Raw genomic sequence first — 22,285 nt, forward strand, 5'->3', positions numbered from 1 at the left:
TATAAAAATTGCATGATCGTTCAATGAATGTTTTAAGAAATTAGTAGCTCTTAAGAATAATTTATGATATAATAAAAAAAATATTTTTTTTGATTACTTTTCGATACTTTGAAATAACTTATTAACATATATAATTACCATCGCATGTGTACATATGTATAATATATGTGATAAATATATTGGTAAATAATTTAGAATTTTCTAAAATATTACATCATAAATATGTACATATATACAAATACTAGGGTTAGTTGATTTTTACTTTATCTATGTACGTAGTAACAATAGATGAAGTTTTGTGATCATGCGAAAATTCGAACTCGAGATTTTGACTGATTCGAACTCAGAATCGATCACTGATCACGTTTTCATGATCTAGAAAAAATGTGTGCGTGTGTGTGTGTGTGTGTGTCTGTGTGTCTGGCTGTGTGTGTGTTCGTGTGTGTGTGTATTTTGGGGATATTTTTAACACCGTTAGTCATATCGAAATGAAACTTAGTATCGGTTAATGAAATTCTTATCGACACGTCGTAATTTTTTTTCAAATTTTTAAGTTGATCGGAAATGGTACCTCCCCTTATAGGTGTCCTCTTTTTTTTTAAGTTTTTGAATTCAATTATCTCCCAAACCACTAACTAAATCAGACTGAATTTTTTTAAATATAATAGAAATAATAATTTTTAAATATTTCTATCTGAACCAGAAGTAGTACTTTTACTGTAGAGAATCGAGGTTTTTTATTTTTTTCTCAGAAACCTTTTGGTTTATTGAACTGAAGTTTCATATCTAAAAGTTTAAGCTTAATACCAAGTTATATATAAAATTTAGTAAGTATCTGTCAACCGGAAGTGGCAGTTTACTCTTGTTCGATTTTTCTTCCATAATTTTTTTCGACCCCTTAAACATGTGTGTTCGTCACAAAAAAATTCAAGTATAATTCTTGTAGCAATGTAATGAAAATAAAAAAATTATTAAATTTTATAAACCGGAAGTGGGATTTTTTTCACTTAGAAAGGTTGAAAATGTTGTGCTCACTACTCTGTCCACACCCCTGAAAGTATTAAGCTGAAAATTTATATTTCTATCCTTTATGTACTAACTGGTACGAGCTGGTAGGGTTTTGGTCAGAATTCGTAAACCGGAAGTAGTATTTTTTTAAAAAACAATATTTCATTATTTTATTTTGACATTTTAAATTGTTTTAAGCTTCTTAATATTTATTGTGTATAATAAAAATAGTGATTTTAAGTAAAAATAAAAAAAAAATTACTTAATTTAATGAACCGGAAGTGGGATTTTTTTCCTTGTAGAAAGGTCAAAAATGTTGTGCCCACTACTCTGTCCACACCCCTTAACGTATTAAGCTGAAAATTTATATTTCTATCCTTTATGTACTAACTTAGAGCTGGTAGGGTTTTGGTCAGAATTTGTAAACCGGAAGTAGTATTTGTTTTTTAAAACAATATTTCATTATTTTATTTTGACCTTTAAAATTATTTTTATTTTCTTGATATTTAATGAGTATAATACTGATAGTGATTTTTAGTAATAAAAAAAATTTGAACAAAATCTGACAACCGGAAGTAGAACTTTTGTTTTGTGCAAGTTTCCATACATTTGCGCTCAATTTGTATCGCTATCATAGTCATCATTTCAATATCGAATTTTGTTTTGTAGCCTTCTTATATTCCTCAAATACATAGATAAAGTCATGGGTTGGTCACACCCGAATTTTTTTTTAATATGTTTATAATAACGATTCAGTCAGCATCCTAATCAGTATTTGTTTATTTTTAGTTAATTATAATTTTATCACAAGTTTATGAGAAATAAAAGAGTTTCGTTTCCATATTGAAGTTTTATATTATATTTTAATAATGCACTTTTGCATCACTTAGTAAATTCGAAAAACACTTTGATCTTGAACTTAACATTGGAATGATGAACTGGAAAACCGGGTTGTAGATTAAGGACTGACTATTAAGATCTTTACACTCATTCTGATCAATTATTATTTAATGTTTAAATGAGCTGATTGAATTGATCTGGATGTACTGATAGACTCTCGAACTATGGGTACGGCTTACATAGTCTTATAAATCGATAAGAACTTCTTATCGACTCTATTTTGATTTTGATTTTTAAATGCTTTTTATTATTACTAAATTATGTTCACAATACATCTTATATCGATTTTAATAGCTAATGATCTACTGATCATTTTTTATTTTACAATTTTTATTTTATTTGGTTAGTAATCATAGTATTATATTATTCTTATGTTAATGTACAGCGTAATAGGAAAAAGAGCTCAAAAACCTATTTACTTGAATTACTTGACTTGAATTGTACCAATGTTTGGCATTAATGTCTTATTGTAAATATTTTATGTTATTTAAGTTTTATAGCTTTGCTATTCCCATACATGACCGTGTGAATATTGTGTTTCCTATCAGAGTTTGGCAAGTGTGTGTGATTTGATTGCTGAAACGGTTTCTTGCCAAATTGGCCACCTACCCTCTATTTGTCACCTTTAAAGTAAATCTATATACATATGTCACTCGTCACTCGACGCTCCGTGAGAACGGACGTTCCGAAGACGTACTCTCTGTGCGAGCGCTCATAATACAGCGATACGCCATACCGTCAAAAAACCCACACCTTTTAACATACAAAACAAACACCCCCCACAAAACGAACACCAAACGAACACATGTTGGCACCATGCGAGGATCCAACCTGAAAAAGCGAATTAAGAAGACACTGATAACTACAACCGAAGCGCCTCAACCAGGCTGCTCTCAGACCGCTCAGATGGAGACCGAGTGGCAGTTTCCAAAACATACGGCAAAGAACGTGAAAGATGTTGCTCCTGAATTTAAAATTCAGGAGAAAAACAAATTTGAAGGGCTCTTGGAAGTTTCCGATGTCCCCAGAAGCGGTGGAAGAATCCCGCCCATCATCATGACAGCTACTGGCACTCACGGCAGCATGATCGAGTCGATCAAGAAGTTTATAAAAGACTTCACAATGACTTACATTGGTCAAAATAATGTCAAGATACAATGTAAAAGTCTTGAAGACTTTAAAAAACTTCGGGATGGATTGACACCAGACCGACAATTCCATACCTTTTCCAGGAAGGAGGAAAAGGAAATAAAAAGTGTCGTTCGTGGCTTGCCGAAATTGCCGGAAGCTGATATTAAAGATGACATCATCAGACAGGGATTCCCTGTAACCAAAGTCATACAGATGAAGACGAAGGAGCCTAGGAGCAACGCCACCGAGCTATACTTGGTGTTCTTCGAGCCATCGGTATCGGCAAAGAAGATTAAAGAAATCCGGTACATCTGTTACACAAAGGTCAGTGTCGTTAAATATACTAGTAAATCACAAAATATTACTCAATGTTTCAGATGCCAAGAATATGGACACGCTGCGAAAAACTGCAATCGGCAGGCCAAGTGCGTCAAATGTGCCGGCACTCACCTCACCGCACAATGCAATAAAGGAATAGTTACCCCTGCTGTCTGCTCAGGCTGTTCAGGATCTCACCCCGCTAACTTCAAAGACTGTCCAAAAAGACAGAGCTATCTGAAAATGCTGGAATCGAGGAAGAATCGAGCATCAATTGTCAAAGCCAACCCTTGGAAACTCCCAGTGGCGCAGCCACAAAATATCCCGGTCGTTAACGATCATAACTTCCCAAAGCTACCGACCATTAAAACTCCTTCACCAAATATCCCAAATATCCCTAAAAAACCCCACCAACCAACCAATCCCAACATTCAACCAACAACAGACCTAACTTCCATGGCGTCTATGACGAAGATGTTGAAGATCCTCCAGGAGATTCGTGCCAAGGCCAGCGGTTGCACCGACAAACTAGAGCTGGCACTCATGCTTGTCGAATATCTCGATGTCTTTGATTAACGGGAGGCGCCTGAACATTCTAGCTTGGAATGCTCGTGGACTTAAGAATAAGATTGACGAACTAGAGTCGGCGATCGGTGAGTACTGTGTTGACATAGTTTTAATCTCCGAGACCTTCTTAAAACCTCATATCCGTATTAACCTACCTAACTTTAACTGCTATCGCGAAGACCGAGAACAGCATGGAGGGGGAGTTGCCATTTTTATAAAATCGTCAATTAAACATTGTCGCGTAATAACTCCGCCACTAAAAAATTTAGAACTAACCGCCATCGAACTAACAATTAACAACACCCATCACATAGTAGCATCCGCTTACAATCCTCCCCAAAAACGATTATTGGCATCCGATCTTAACAAAATATTTAACATTGGTAGTTCGGTAGTGGTAGCTGGTGACTTTAATGCAAAACATCCGTTATGGAGTTGCGTAAACACTGACCTACAAGGCACAACTCTTTATAAATACATTCAACTAACAGATACAATCTTACTTCATCCGGATACATACACACACTATCCCACAAATAACTCACAACCATCCACACTAGATCTTGTCCTCGTCAAGAACTGCCCAAAAATATCGACACCAAATGCCCTTCAAACCCTGTCGTCTGATCATCTCCCGATAATCTTCTCAATCGACGGGAAACCCGAGGAAATCATCAAGCATAGTTGGGATTACGGGAGAGCTAACTGGCGAGAGTTCAAGTCGTACATAAATGACCAAACCATTCTAACTTCTACCACACTCACAAACAAAACCGAAATCGACAGCTCCATAATACACCTAACGGAATCAATAACTCGATCCAAACACCTTCACATACCTAAGACACAATACATTGAACACAAATTAGAGATAACTGACTTTGTTGCAAATCTAATTAAAAGTAAAAATAAACTCCGTAAAATTTGGCAAACATCAAAAAATCCAGCATTGAAAACATTAATTAATAAGCTCACATATCAAATTAAAATTAGAATCAAAGAAATCAAAAATGAAGCTTGGTCTAAAAAATTAGAAAAATTGAGCTCAGTTGATGGCTCTCTATGGAAATTAGCTAAAGCGATTCGCAGGACAAAAAACTCGATTCCTCCATTAGATGATGCAGGAATCTCAGTGACGCGTGATTGCGACAAAGCAGAACTATTATCAAAATCCTTCCAAAAACATCACACACTCACACAACATTACAATCACATACCAACGCATAATAAAGTCAACCGGTCCATTAAAATCATCACAAAAACTCCCACTAACAGTACTAAAAATATAAAATTGGTGCATCCGTGTGAAATCCAAAATATAATACGTAATTTAAAAAATAAAAAGGCACCTGGGCGAGATTCAATAGATAACATCACAATCAAACAACTTCCATTTAAAGCTTTAGTCTCACTATCTAAAATATTCAACGCATGTTTACTCACCGGGTATTTCCCAGAATACTGGAAAACAGCCAACGTAATTCCCATACTTAAGCCCGATAAAAGCTCAAAAAACCCGGCCAATTATCGACCCATTAGCTTACTTTGCACGCTTTCAAAAATTCTGGAAAAAATAATCTACACACGTTTACTTAAAGTCGTAAATAAGAAATTAATAAATGAACAATTTGGATTTCGCACTGGACATTCCACGACCCAACAACTAACAAGACTAACTGAACACGTGACGAAGAACTTTAATATGAAGAGAAGTACCGGAATGGTATGTCTCGACATAGAAAAGGCCTTCGACACGGTTTGGCACGATGGACTCATTCATAAGCTCCTTATTAACAAAATACCAAACTACCTAATTCTCATCATCAAATCGTACTTAACTCGTAGAAAGCTAGTGGTTAGCGTAAATAATGAATTATCGTCTCCAAAAATAATCGCAGCTGGCGTTCCGCAGGGGAGCTTGCTTGGCCCACTCTTGTTCTCCATATATATAAATGACATACCTATTCCAAAAAACTGTCACATAGCCCTATATGCAGATGATACAGCTTGCTTCACAAGTAGCAAAAAACCAGACACTATTCTTAAAAATCTTGAATTTGCAATTAAAACAATGACTGAACACTTCACTAAGTGGAAAATTCAAATTAATCAAACCAAAACAGACGCCATATTCTTTAGTGTTAGAAAACATAAGCCAAGTTCAGATCTGAAAATCCCCTCTGGAGAAAGTCTGAAATGGCAGTCAGTAATAAAATATTTAGGAGTAACGTTTGATAAAAGAATGAGATGGGCACCTCACATTGAGGCAGCGAAATGCAAGGCGATGCGGGGTATATCCTCAATATATCCAATATTTAATCGCCATAGTTCTTTATCAACGCTAAATAAAATAAAATTATATCGCGCGCTCATATTACCATTATTAACCTATGCTTCACCTGTATGGAATAACGCCTCGAATACTAACCTTTCCAAGCTCCAAGTAATACAAAATAAATCCCTTAAATAATTTATAATACACCCATATATACTAACCTGAAAAAACTGCATGCTATATATAATATTCCGTTTGTTACAGACATTACTAACAAACTAACCAGTAGATTCTATGAAAGAATCACTAATAACCATACTAACACACTTGTGAAGAGTCTCGGTGATTACAACAAAATGTCTATACCCTTCAGGTATAAACACAGATTACCTAAACACAATCTGCTTTAGGTCATCGACTTTAGATAGTCTTTAATTAATATTATGTATTAGATGTATTATGAACATTTATAAGGATTGTAAATAGGTTTTTGAGCTCTTTTTCCTATTATGCTTTAGATTAACATTAGAATAATATAATACTGTAATTACTAACCAAATTAAATTAAAATTGTAAAATAGAAAATGATCAATAGATCAGTAGCTATTAAAATAGATATAAGATGTATTGTGAACATAATTTCGTAATAATAAAAAGCATTTAAAAATCAAAATATACATATGTATGTAAATACATATTTGTACAATTTTGGTAATTTTGATTTATTCGATTTATAATACACATGTATTCCTATTTAAATGATGAAATATATCAACGAAATTTAATTAACCCGTACGAAGGTGTGTTTATATTCGGCACTGGGCTAAACAGCAGATCGATTCCAGCTGGCCCGGTGGTGGCTGCGGGATGCCATTGTGACAGAGAGGCGCCACTTCGGTCACCAGTATGTTAATTTGAGACCTCAGAGGACTGTTATGTTAATAGGTATGTAGGTAGATAGGCGGGGAAATGGGAACATCCGCCTAATATGACCGTCCCGCAAGTCGTCCCCGCATAATTTCAACACTAAACGTCAATGTGCCGGATGAGACATTCGACATCTCATTCGATGTAACGGCTTCATTTAAGGGTCTTAAACGTATCTCGACCTTCGAGGGGTTCCGTAAAATCGATGACAACTATGCCGAACTAAGCCTTAACCGGGGTACGTACCTTGCGGCTCAAGACGCAGCTCGACCCTCGGGGGTTGTAATTCAGTTTATTATGGAAGTGTCTACTAGGGTAATTTGCTTCTTAAATTTGTCCATTAAACTCGTTAAGTCATTAGGATCTTAGCCTTACTTGAAACAATTGTCGCTTTTCCTAATTACTTGTTAATAGGGTCCTCAATATGTTTCCCATAGTTTGCACAATCTACCATATGCAATATCAATTATGACACATTCTACAAACATACATATCCCAGATAATTAGATTTAAATTATTTTCAAGCACTATGTATGTATGTATTTATATGTACGACTATATGAGCCGTTATATTTGAAGGTGGCTTAAATCCAATTTTCAGTTACTATTTCTGTTGACATTTACTATTACTGTTTATTTCTGTTTCTGTTAGAAAACACTATTTCTGTTTGACTTAATTCACAAATTACTATCACTTCTTTTAATTCAATATTTCCAGAATCTTGGAAAAGCAAAATAAACATTTTACGAACCACCAGTATTTTATAATATTTTAAACATTATGTTTAATTTTTTGCGAGATATTTCTCGAAATGAATAAAAGTGGACTTATGACACTTTCAATTATAACGGCTCATATATTTAAAGTCTTAATATGAATAGATTTAAACGATCTTAATAAAATCATTGAAATAAAACTACAAAGTTATAAAATACTCTCATACAACCGTGAACAAATATATTGGGCCACTCGTAAAACATGGTTTCAATCGGAAATATTACCACTACCTGCAATGCATCTCACTAACAATTCCTCTGTTGTTTCACACTTGTCTTAGTGTGCTAAAAAAATCCGCTAGACACGGTGATGGACGCCAGGCGTCCACTTAAAAATGTGTGTTTTAAATTAAAATAATGCAAAACTGCGATGTAAATTATTGTAATTGGCTAAAAAATCATTTTATCGTGTATTAAACGTCGAATAATTAAGAGCAAGAAATGAAGTTGAATCAGAGCCGTTATTCCAAGGCGGATTTCATTCTCACACTGACTCTTGAGCGCGGCTTGTACTGTATTACAAAGGGCTAACCACGAAAATAATTATTTCTGTTGATATTGATCAATGTATTTATTTCGTAATGACATAATTAGAATCATACAAGCGTTGATGAAGAATACATAAACTATGAGGACCCTGCATTGAAAATATTTGGAGATATAAATAAATAATCATTATAATTGTCATATGCCCAAACAACGTTCAATGAAAAGACATCTCAGACTCCAAAAAGAAAAAAATCGAATAAATTGATCAGAAATTCCTTCCTTTCAAACGAGTAGTTACAGTTTGGAATAGTCTGAAAAATAATGATAGAAAACCTTAATATTTTTAAAAAAAACTAGATGTCTTTCTTAAATTTAAAGGACTTTTTGTATTACTTCTAATCCAATATATTTTCTTTGTTTTTGTTTGCTTTTAGTTATTATGTTACCGTTCCAGATATTTTATTTATATTTTTCTTTTTTTGGTATTTTCTTTCATTTTGTATCTTATTATTGCTTATATTGCTTATATTTTTGTTTTTATTTTATTATTTGTATAAGTCAAACCCCGTGAGTAAATCGGCTTTGTCGCCTTCCCCATGTATTTTAAATTAATACATAAATATAAAATAAAATACAAGTCCTGATTACTTGATCACAGTGAGGCAAGTGTTACAGTACCTCCTTTTTCTTGGGTTTCTTATTATTTAAAAAAGTAGGAAATTGTCCATTTTCCGCAAATCAATGTTTCTAGAAGAGTGGTTTCATTGCATTGTTTTGATCGTTTCCGTTGCTATTTTTTTTTATTAATGCATCTTCTTTATTTGAATACTGCCAAAAGCATGGTAATCGATTGAAGGCAATAGAGCTCAAGTTATTTTAATACATTTTCAAGGGTTTGAAAAGAAAAAAAATCTATTTGATTAATTGATATCGTTCATATTGAACATATGAACATACTTTAGCAAACTTGTAGAATTACCTTAAAAGACATGTAAGAAGGAGTCTCTTGGAAATTACCATTTTTACAACGACCCACCACATAGCATTGCAGCTAATATTTATGTAAATGAAGTCCAGAAGATAAAGCTTTCATATTTGAATTGAAACTAAACGGAGAAAAAACAACCGAAGGTTGGATCATTCTGGTGAATTGTGCCGTTCGTTACATATGTACATACATATGTACATATAAGAGACATTATACGAGTTGAAGTTCTTTGTAATATATAGAGAAGTATTATAAATCTTAGTTTTGTTGTTGTTATAATATAATAGTTTGCTCATTTCCGAATAACCTATGAGGGTTATAGTTTGGCCCGAATCATGTCGAAGTTGATGCTATTATACGTAGTTCGTACACGTACATTCGATATTTTAGCGTATGCCTAAATACTTTACAACTTTGAGGAACAAGAAACTACTTGATAAGATGTTTTCGCCCGCTCTCGAGTAGAAGATTACTCCCTTTTTTTAAATTTGGTTTTAAGAGGCGGATGGAAGTGTGGGGGAGGTGAAGGGGTGTCGTAAAATATGAATCGTGAAACAACCGCGGTGAATACGAAACGACCACGGGGAGTCCCGCTTTATTCCTATTTAATTTATACAAAAGAATTCTGGGAGGCCACGACCCGGGAACGGGACGTGCCCGTGATTAAAATGAACAAGGATTCGCACTTAGACACACGAATATTTTTGACTTTTGGTAGTGGTGACCCTTTAGTCGTCGACCCGGGGATACATGTACGGGACAAGACCGACACGGGATTATCTCAGTATCCTGGAAATTAATGGGGGGGGGAGAATACGATCCACCACCTCCCTACCCACGTTTTCATCCCTGGAAAAGAGTCTTATGATGCAAAGTGATATTAAAGTTGGCAAAGGGATACGCGTTGCTGAAACTCCGTAGACTTTCATGTTCCAATTCCTTAATTTTTTACTAGTATGTTTTACCGTTAATCCAACAAATATTTAAGAAGATAATTACAATTATGAAATATCACCAGTTGAATACAACAGCCTAGTGCTAAAATATTCTCGACTTTTAGATCGAAGTAGTAAAATATTTTGAGCTACATACATATGTATGTACACGTACATATGTATGTACATACGTACTAAGAATTGCAATGCCGGTATACCGGTTTACCGGTAAATCGACAAAATTTCACCATCGGTAAAGTAATTAACGGAAACTGTTTAACCGCGTACAACTATTTAATCACATAATTAAGTACATATATATTTGTACATAATATTACATTAAAAATCGATGCAAATGGCGTATTGTGGATGAGTTTGTTTATTTTCAGTATTAAATGTGGCTATTTCAAATTGATTAATTCATTGGTAACATACATAGACCAAATCATAATAAATATGATTAGTTCAAAATAAGAAATAAAATTTATTTACTATGACGAATACACTTTAATGCATTATATTATTCCAATGAAATTTATTTTTAATTACATATACATACATACATATATGATTCAATTTTGGTCAACGTTTTTAGGAAAAGTAACCACATACATCTAATCCACGAACAAATATTTTTTAATTTACCGGTAAATACCGGTATACTAGTAGTAGGAAAAGTCATTTACCGTTCACCAGTTTATGAAATTTGCGTACATATAAAACAGTACGTTATATTTAGTTATAAAGGTTGAACTCTTAATTTAAATCTTAAATAATTAAACGTATATTTTATGTTGTAAAATGTAGCATGCTATATTTATGGCATTCGTACCGGAAAATAATTCAATTTTTCCGTGTTTGCTTGTGCGGTGGAAATATTTTTATGAATGTATGAGCAATTTGAAAAAACTTTAAGGAAAACTCGAAAGTCGTTAAAGTGAAAACTCTCAACAGCCACTGGTTATAAGTACATGTATAATATGTATATATTATATTTGTATACCTGCATAAAAACGCGATTGCATTAGACATTTGGAAAGAGGCTGAAAAAAAGTAGGAAGCGAGAGCGGAAAAGTGAAACGGGACTGAAAACTAAAATAAGTAAAGTCACCAACTAGAGTACATTACTATTCATGCGATGCATGAAAACGCATTCGGAACACAATTAAATGACTATTCATTGGGGATTTATAATTTGCATTTTAAAAATGTGCACTCACTCCTTAATTTACATACCAATAACGACGCAAACACAGAGAAAACGACCTTATAACGGTAAATTCTCCACAAACATTCAGACATATGTACATACACTCGATGCGTCACAACATGGAATATATAAGGTACATTCATATATACATATTCACATACTTATACATACATATGTACATAGGTAAATACTATGTCACGTCTAGGGATTCCAAAAATACCGACATTTGTCACTACTGAAACAGCCACTACTTGCATCACATTACTAAGAACTCCTTCATTGTTTAACCCTTTGAGTACCACACTGAAAATTTCGCTGTTTCGCTGAAAATTTCGCCAACACTTTTAACAAGAATTATTTTGAACTCCAATAGAAAGCAGATATAAAAATTGTAGCTAATCCAAACAAACCCTAGATCATTACCCTAAATAACTACCGCCGAGGATTTCAAGTTTTCTAAAGGTGTGTTTAGACTCTCTAATATATCTTGCAACAATATAAAATAAACAAAAGAAATCTATTAATTAATGTATTTTTCTAAAACTAGTTCCATCTTCTTCATAGTAAACCACAATCTAAAATACTCAACAGTTAGGGATTTCCATCGGGTAATTCTGATATGGTTATAAATTCAGAAATTCCGGTGTAAACGACCCATGTTCAATGCATTTTTATTCAATGCTACCTGGAAAAGCTTAGCGGGTAGTATTCTTATTTACTTTGTACATACATGCCCAAAACACAACGCCAATCGGCGTTTTTTCTGCTTTAGATCATCGACTTTAGAGAGTCTTTAATTAATATTATTTATTAGTTGTATTATGTGCATTTAAAATTGTAAATAGGTTTTTGAGCTATTTTTCTTATTATGCTGTACATTAACATTAGAATAATATAATACTATGATTACTAACAAAATTAAATTCAAATTGTAAAATGGAAAATGATCAGTAGATCCGTAGCTATTAAAATATATATAAGATGTATTGTCAACATAATTTAGTAATAATAAGAAGCATTAAAAATCAAAAAATGTTGGCAAAACGCCGATTGGCGACGGTCAGCATTCAAAGGGTTAACTCTACTATCTATTCCTTGGGTTGTTTATTATTTTTAAAAAATACCAAATTGTCCATTTTACGAAAATCAGTAATTCAAGAAAAGTGGTTTCGTCACGTTGTTTTTATCGTTTCTGTTTCTTTTTGTTTTTTTTTTTAATGCACTTGCATTAAAAAAATGCATCTCCATTAATTGTATAATGCCAAAAACACGGGAATTGAGTGAAGAAAAAACGGCTCAGATTATATTAATACATTTTCAAAGGTTGGGATAGGAAAGAATTTCAAACAACTTAAATCATCGAGTTGTGCAGTCCAAATGAAATTATAATATACAATGAGCTGACATGAGAAAACACTGTTTCAAGATATCATTTTAACGATCGAAAAGGCCGCAATGATTCGTATACATTTTACATTAGCAAAACTTTATCAAATAACGATTGATATTTCAGGCGTTGACACCGGAGAAACGAAATGCAATACAAAACAGTGGGCGTTGGGTGTTAGACATTCGGAAACCGCTGATACACACAATCAAACGGAATAAATAAAAACTCAGCAAGTGTGCCATTTACGGAGGAATGCTTTTTCCCACCCGCGCGTTTTTCAACCACCCACCATTCTTGTATATCTGATTTAGTACGATAAAGGTGAAAAACTTCCTTGGCACTTCCTTCTCACCCCCTCGCCGTGCCCATACTCCCGCGCCTCCAGCGTGAGCGCGCGCGCGCACACACCGTACAAAGAATATAAATTACAAAGGAGAAAACTTTTATAGCTTTGTTGTTGGATTCTTTTATTTCATTTCTGGAAGCACAAAGCTTCAGATGAGAGCAGGGACATGGGCAGCAACAGCGAGCACAAAAAAGGGGGAAGTGCGGCGGGATAAAAAAGAGCGTTCCATCATCGAAGAGAGCGGCCCATATATCAGGTGGATGCAGGAGGAAGTCAATTTACCTCTAAATTTTCACTCGCGCTGGCATTGTTTTGCGGGTTGTGTAAATTTTTCAGGGGTTATGAGCTCGGCGCGCTTGTAATGCTTGTATCGCATATTTTACGTGGGAGCGAGCACCCCTAAATGGGGGATAATTTTATATGAAACCGACACCGGTGGCTGCTCAAACACGTGCTTGTGTTTCAACACGACAGCCGTGTCGTACATGAGTGCTTCAGCCTCTGGGATGCTTGAAAAATCATGAAAGGGATTTAGAAAAACACCACAATGTACCGTGCCGTCTTTCATAAAAACTTAACGAAATTACTCTACATATGTATTATACATATGTACATGTTACATAGATATATTATATTTACATATGTATTATTATAATACAAATAGCTGAACCCGGCATGCGTTGCAATGCCACAATAACGCTACAACTCCCGTTCCCATTTGTCGGAAAAAGCAGGCGAACACATTTTAAATTATTCAATTGTTTGTTTATTTTACCGCAACAACGCAGGTGGCGACACGAAAACATTTGAAATTATTGCGTTGCAGTGCCACTCATTCCCGTACCCGTTTTTGGGTGATTTTTTTTACAGAAACCATCATGAGCATTCACACAAGTTTCACTCATGTATGTAAGTTTCATCGCAATCGGTTGAATGGTATAGGAACGCATACGTGACAGACAAACATTGATATGATACAATATATAGATTAATTCATACTCTATACACATGAAGCCATTTATATATAATCACATACAGTTATTACGAAAGAACTATAATAAGTAGGGTGACCATATTTTCCAAAACTAAAAACGGGATGCTCCGCAAAAAAATTATGTGTCCCCTATAAAAATAAAAATATATGTTGCCCGTTCAAAATTTTTACAATTTTCCTCTAAAATAACCATTGATATGGTCAGAATTATAATATTTTTTCAGAATGTGCAATTTTTGTAGAAACAAGATTAAAAAATCGTTTTTTTTTTTTGTGATGCTCCACGAGCTAATATGTATTTATAACGTATAATATTATATTGTATAACGTGTGAAATTAACAAATAAATAACATAATAATATAAATAAAAAATTTCGGTTTCTTTTAATTGAAAAAAATATAATATTGTATTTTACAATTATTTAAAAATAATTATGATGAAAATAATAGCCCAAAGCAATTTTTTCATAAACATGTAAAATTAATCATGAAACAAAATATTTCAATGTTGCTTTAAAATGAATACATTTTATATAAATGTATTTACATATACCGTCGCGGTTTCAGAAACCGGAACACTTGTGATTTTACGATTTTTGGGCAGTAAAAATATTGTCCATTTAGGTGTGTGGTTTTTAACGATCGGGTCTTTTAAATATGATTGTTTTCTACGATTTGAGTTCAGTTTAGTGTGAGTTTTTGAGTTGTACGGATCGAAATCGTTGAAAATAAAAATACCATGCAAGAATACACTCAACTATCATTGGAGGAGAATATAAAAATCGCGGCTTTGGCAGACTCTGAACATTCATTGCGATCAATTTCTCAACAAATGGGACGTTCTGTATCTACTGTGTCAAAAATAATGAAAAAGAAAAAGGATCCTGGAACTTTTGCTCGTTAGAAGGGGACAGGACCGAAAAGATGCACATTCGAGAGATAAGATCGCCTGATAATTCTATTATCTTTACGGCAACGGTTCAAAACTGCTGTAGAGATAAGAAAAGAGATCTCGGATCAATTTTCAATTGAAATTAGTGATTTAACCTTAAGAAAACGACTCAGAGAAGCTGGACTGCACGGTCGGAAACCTGCGAAAAACCCATTACTTACGAAGAAAATGATGAAAAACCGATTAGAGTGGTCGAAATATCACGAAAATTGGACGACATCGGATTGGCGATAAGTCATATTTTCTGATGAGTCTAAATTTAACCTCTTCAGCTCTGATGGTTTTCCGTATGTTCGAAGAAAAGTTGGAGAAAGATTCGACCAAAAATGTACCCTGAGACAGTGAAGCATCCCCAAAGCCACATGGTTTGGGGATGTTTTTCTTATTATGGAATTGGTCGAATACAGTTTGGACAAGGTTCCATTAACGGAATAGCATATAAAAAAATTCTAGAAGAAAGTTTTATCACATCAATGGAAAACCATCTTTCAAATTCTGATGATGTCATATTCCAAGATGACTCTGGTCCTTTTCATCGAGCTAAATTAGTGAGTATTAATTTTATTTAATGATATTGAATGTAATTAATATTATTTCGATCAAAAAACTGAAATATTTTTGTTACTTTTTTTTAGGTTCGGGTTTATTTGCAGGAATTGGGTGTAAAGACATTAACATGGCCTGGGAATAGTCCCGATTTAAACCCAATTGAAAATTTATGGATGGCTATTAAATATAGGATAAGTAAAACAAATGTGTCTAGCCATCAATCATTAAAAGATAGCATTGAAAAAGTATGGTATGAAGACCCCATCGACATTTTAAGAAACTTAATAGATTCTATGCCTAACCGTATAAAAGCCGTCATAAAATTAAAAGGAGCCGCAACAAAATATTAATTAAGTTTTTATAATTTGTAAATAATACCATGTGACTAATAAAATTAAAAGCTTACGCTCAACTGTGTTTTTTCATTCAACTGTGAAGACTGCGTTTCGTCATAAAAACCGGCTCGGACTAAAATTTTCCCTACCTTTTTTTGTTGTTTCTTTTCTCAACGATTGTCGTTAAAATAAAGGACTATGATATAATCTACCATTTTAATGACTTTGGGTGTTTATTTTATTTAAGATCACTGAAATTTCACGCAAAATCACATTTTTCTATGGTGTTCCGGTTTCCGAAACCGTGACTGTATAATAATATTTTTACTCCTTCAATCGGACATTTTTTCAATACCATTCTTATTGTCTGATCAATGAAGTAATGTCATATCTTTAAAATACATTAAAATAATTTTTTGAACTGAATGTGAATTTAATAAAAAAAAAAAAAGGTAATACATACATATATACATATATATGTAAAGGCATTGAAATCATTGAATAAGAAATTTTTTCACAATATAATATATGATTTTAATTAAAAAAAGTATTCATATTTACAAAGTACACATTGCAGCAAATTCCATTTCAAAATTGAACACTTTCAATTCGCCGCAAATGAACAACGAAACTCGATCAATTAATTTTAATTGTTTTTCGCATATAAAAAAATGTGTTTGCACCAATACAAAGACCAATATTGTAAACAATATGAGGTCGAATTCAAATTTATGGCACGTGTATGTGGCTAGTAAATATTTACGTCAGTAAATTAGCCCGCGAATTAATTGCACGGTAGATATTGTACAAATAAATCTTATCAAATTTAAAAACAAATGTTTGAACGTAACATGATTCACTTTGTGTATAAAAAATATATTAAATTAGAATCCATTTCCAAATTTCCATATACCATACGTATACACTCTTTTCACTTAATTCTTTCAATACTACTTCCCAAAAATATTCTTATCTGCAGCGTGCTTATCCTATGTTTAACGGGGAGCTGGTTGACATTGATCTATTCTGTATTTCATTACATCAATTCAGGACTGCCATCAGGAGAGCTTTAATTGATTAATCCATTTCTATTTCTATTATATATTATTTATCAAATTATATTATATCACTTTATGTTTTTCCAATTATAGTATATCACATTATTTTTAATTATCCATTGTCTTATTTAGTCATATTTTTGTTTTTATTATTTTCTTTTTCATTTGTTTGTCTATATGTACTATGTACATAGATATATTATGTATTTTGTAAAAATCTATAATTGGGGATCAGATGTTATTTTGTTATATTTATTCTTTATTTTTATGAATTTCTACATCTGGGGCCTGTTGATTTTTCAATAAATAAATATACATATGTATGTATGTAGTAATAACTAGGCTATAATTTTAGGTGTGACTTGAAATTGAGTACGGTTTAAAAGGAGACGTCTCGTGTGTTTGAATGCGGTCAACTTTCATTATCACTTTCATAACTGGCACGGTTTGCCAGTGAAAGTTCGGAACAATCACGACGCTGTATCTTGGTTTTCCACTTCCATTTCCCTTCCGGAAAATTACATCAAACTACTGGAAAACCGCCCCCGTGTTGACAAACCAGCAGATTCACATTTCCGATCTCAGAGACGAATCAAAACAATGGAATTTGATTTTGAAACACGTGAAAAACATACGAGATGAAAGTTTTTCTATTAAAGTTTATTTCAAATAATCTATATCAACAAGTTTTGATGAAAATCTTTGAACGATAAAACTTTATTGACTTATTTTTTAACTTATTATATACCTACATACATACATATGTAAATATGTACATATGTACATGTTTATGAAAAAATACATATTTGTGATATTCCAACATTTTTATTTGAAATCGCGAAAGACGAACCTAATATGACTTTTACTACATATATATTTATGTACATACATATAAGCCTAATAAAATATTTGAAAGTGAAGTAAATTCACTTTCCTTCAATTTGAGATATTTAATGTTTTGCGTTTTGCAATATTAAAAATGCTGGTAGCCTATAATAATTTTTTTTTGCTTTACCAAAATTCTGGAGATATCAAATTAAAGCAGTGATAACAATTGGTGAATTGAGTCGAACCGACATATGTATGTAGTGTTTTTGGAAATGAAAATGGACTTAAGCCACTTTCATTTATAATGAAACTAAAAATAATTATACAAATGCAATATAAAAATTACCTTTCAAGTGTCATTTTCTCAAGTGTAGTTTTATAATATATGAAATAAAAATCAAATATATTATATACATACATATATACATACGTAAATCTATTCAATAAAGTTCCCATTATAGTACATATGTATATAAATATAATTTTAAATGTGATTCATTGAAACTCGGCTCCAAAAATGTAACTCCAGAAAATTGTTACGTGTACATATATTTTACACTACAGATCAGAATCCATTTTAACTTTATCTACGTATTTACATACATATGTACGTATGAATGTATATATGAAGTATGTGATCGAAAGAAAATATGTCCTTGGGATTTTGACTGATTTGTAATCGGAATCATTTCACCGATTAGGTATTCACGATTTTTGAAAAATTCGTGTTTTGGAGGAATTTTCAACATCGTTAATCTTATCATAAACACCGGTTAATGAAATTCTTATTGTTACGTTGTATTTATTTTAAATAATAATATGGTCAAAAATAAGAAGATCGACTTGAACACTGTGCTGAAAAATTCGCTAAACACTTTGATGGACGCCAAGCGTGCAGCTAAAAATGTATGTTTTACGTTAAAATAATACAAAATCTGCAAGAATAATTATTGTAATTAGCAAAAAAATCATTTCATCGTGTATTAAACGTCAAATAATATAAAATAAATGCAAGAAATGAAAAAAATAGTGGCTGAAGCAGAGACGTCAATCCAAGGCGGATATCACTCTTAAGCCGCCATTCCACCGAATACGTTGACGCAGATGTATCGCAACTGACGACCGCGACAGAACATACGTCAACGCGACGTATGTGCATTCGTATGGGCAAAAACGATACGTCTGCGTCAACATATTCGGTGGAAGAGCGCCTTTACACTGACCGTTGAGCGCGGCGCGTACTGAACTCACCCTCTCTCTCGCATCTGTAAATCACGTGGGGTTTCCCGCAAAATAATTATTTCTGTTGATATTGATCAATGTTTTTTTTTTGTGATGACATAATTCGAACCACAGCGGCTTTTATGAGGGATGCACAAAATATGAAGACCCTGCATACAGTATATTTGGAAAAATAAAATAAAATTTAAGTACTGGTCACTCGCTATTCATCACAGTTCGGCAATTGTCAAAGAAACCAACGAATATTTATAAAATTACCGATCTATACAATAAATCGTTCATTGCTGACACGTTATAAAATCACTCAATGTCGCAAAACTACTACGAAAACTTTACAAATACGCCATTTCAAAAACATCTAATTTCAAAATATAATTTGTGAATTTCATACGCACATGATGACAACCGAATGCGAGAGCAGAAATAAGTAGCTGAAACTTTAAATTGCAAATTATGTATCAATGTCGAGCCATGTCACTCGGCGACAATAAACAAATTGTACCGAAAACAACTCGACTCGCACGAAACGAATAATTAAGTCAATCCTTCAAGTATTCATTATGCTCGTTTAAAGTTTTTGTCGGCAAGAAATTATAATGAGTTAAGTTGGGGCGCGTGATGGTGTAGTGACGATGCCATGGGGAAATGGGGAAGGCTTCGGGGGTGACTTGTCAAGTTACGCGATACGGGGTCGGATTTGGTAATCTGAGTAGTAGCTACTGGGGTCCACGATAGTCTATTAGGGGGTGTCCTTTATTTTACGAAAACACTTTATACTACGACATTCTTGGGCGAGCGGGGAGTTTGACGTGGAAGGGCGCTCGTCTTGCCTCATTACGTATAGCGTTTTGATTAAACTCGTGTAAAAAGCCTGCAAAAGTTGCTCCCGTACCCTTTTATCTGCAAATTAGAGAGCGTTTTGTGACGGCAAACTTGCCTGATATAGTTCCTTTAGTGGTGTAGACAAAAGACGACTTCATGTATTCGCTCGCATGATCTACTTCGTTTAAACTTTTCCCATCACTTTTATATGTTACTAACTGAACCCGGCATGCGTTGCAATGCCACAATAACGCATGTAATTCCCGTTCCCGTTTCTCGATGTGTTTCTATAAGTAAATGTTTCAGTTTTAAATTAATACTTAATAATCGAATTAAATTACTGTAATGATTATTAAATCCTTCCTACCCACTATGTCACCACTATTTGAGTATGATTAATGTAAATATTACAATAAAAATGTATGTACAATTCATAGATGTCTCGTTAATTGTCGAGTTTAAGTCAGTGTCTCGTAATTTAGCGACTTATATAATAAAAAATGCTGTATTGTTTGTAATTTGGCCAGGAAGGCGCATTGGGGTTTACCTGTAATGCCTTCCTGGTATGAAATAAAAAAAAAAAAAAAAAAAAAAAAATTATTTGAAGGAAAAACGCAGGCGGCGAAATTATTCAATTGTTTGTTTACTATACCCTAACAACGCAGGTGGCGACGCGAACACATTTGAAATTATTGCGTTGCAATGCCACTCATTCCCGTTTCTGGGCGATTTTTTTTACAGAAACCATCGCGGGCATACACACAATAACTCATGTGAGTTTCATCGCAATCGGTTGAATGGTACAGGAACGAATACGTGAAAGACAGACAGACAGACAGACAAACATTGAGTTTTATATATACATATGTATGTATATGTATGTAAAAAACATTGTTGAGACTATTTATTAAAATTTCTTATTAAACGTTAATTGATTTAATCATAAATTATCTTCAATAGCTGAACTTGGTGGTTGCGCTAATTCTAATCACCAAGAGGTTGCCAGGTTCGATCCCGTGAGTCGACCTCGATTGAAAAGAATCTTCCTCGTCTGTTGTGCTGCTGGTCATATATACATGGATATTTGTGACTCCAAGTCGATCGTTTCCTACCAGAGTTTGTCAATTTATCTGATTTCATTATGGAAACGGTTCCTTGTCGAATAAATATGAATATGATTTCGAAATGTATATACATATGTATGTACAAGTTGTAATACTGTAAATGTCACTCAGTGGCAACCAGATAACGGCATCTTAGGAAAACATTAAACTGAATTTATCGGCTATGCCGCCTTTCCCAAGTATAAATAAATAAATTAACCAGTAGCATAGACTAGTGGTTAGCATACAATGCTTTCTAACAAAGTGCTCACGAGTTCAATCACACCAATTGCTGCTGACCAGACCTTTGATATGTGACTCCAGATCGATCGTTTCGTATCAAAGTTTGTAAATTTATCTGATTTTCATTGAAACGGTTCCACAAATTATAGATATCTCTATGGATGTTCATTGATATTTTTATTTGCCATGTATAATACTTACAATACTTCTGTAAAATATTTGACCATAACTGTTGAAATAATGTAAAAAAAATAAATATAAAAAATATATTATATATACAGACGCATACCTGTATATTAATAAATGTAACTAGTATGTTTGACAACAATGGCGCATTGGAATACCCAGTAATGTCACTGCGGTATACCAAAAAAATAGTAATGAGTATAAGTTCGTTATGAGTATAAGCATTCATAATATATGTACATATGTATGTGCATAATTAACTTGCAAGAAAATGTTGTTATTAACTTGATGTCGTTTTACATAATAAGTTAAGCTACATGATAAATATTGTAACGTAGAGATTGGGTAATTGTTACACGTGGACCACTGGTTTACCATCACTTATCACCTGATCGCGCGTTCGCGCCAAAAAGTATATACAACAGCCAATAAAGTCTCACGACCCATCGACCAATGATCTCTCTATGTTGCGTGTAAATTCTGGGGTAAAAATATTAGTCGATTTTAGTCCGCACTTCATTTGGAGCTGACAAGCCAACGGATCAAGAACAATACACTCCCTCTACTACACTGCTGCGTCTTTCATTCTAATCTCGGCAACCCCTCTACACTTCCAAGCAAATATTATATATTATGAAAATATGATGTAAAAGCAAACAAACTATAATAAAATACTAATTTTATACCGTTACTTATTTTTATTAAATGTAAT

The sequence above is a fragment of the Arctopsyche grandis genome, chromosome 5, assembly GCF_051622035.1.
Source record: "Arctopsyche grandis isolate Sample6627 chromosome 5, ASM5162203v2, whole genome shotgun sequence".
Classification (NCBI taxonomy): Eukaryota; Metazoa; Arthropoda; class Insecta; order Trichoptera; family Hydropsychidae; genus Arctopsyche; species Arctopsyche grandis.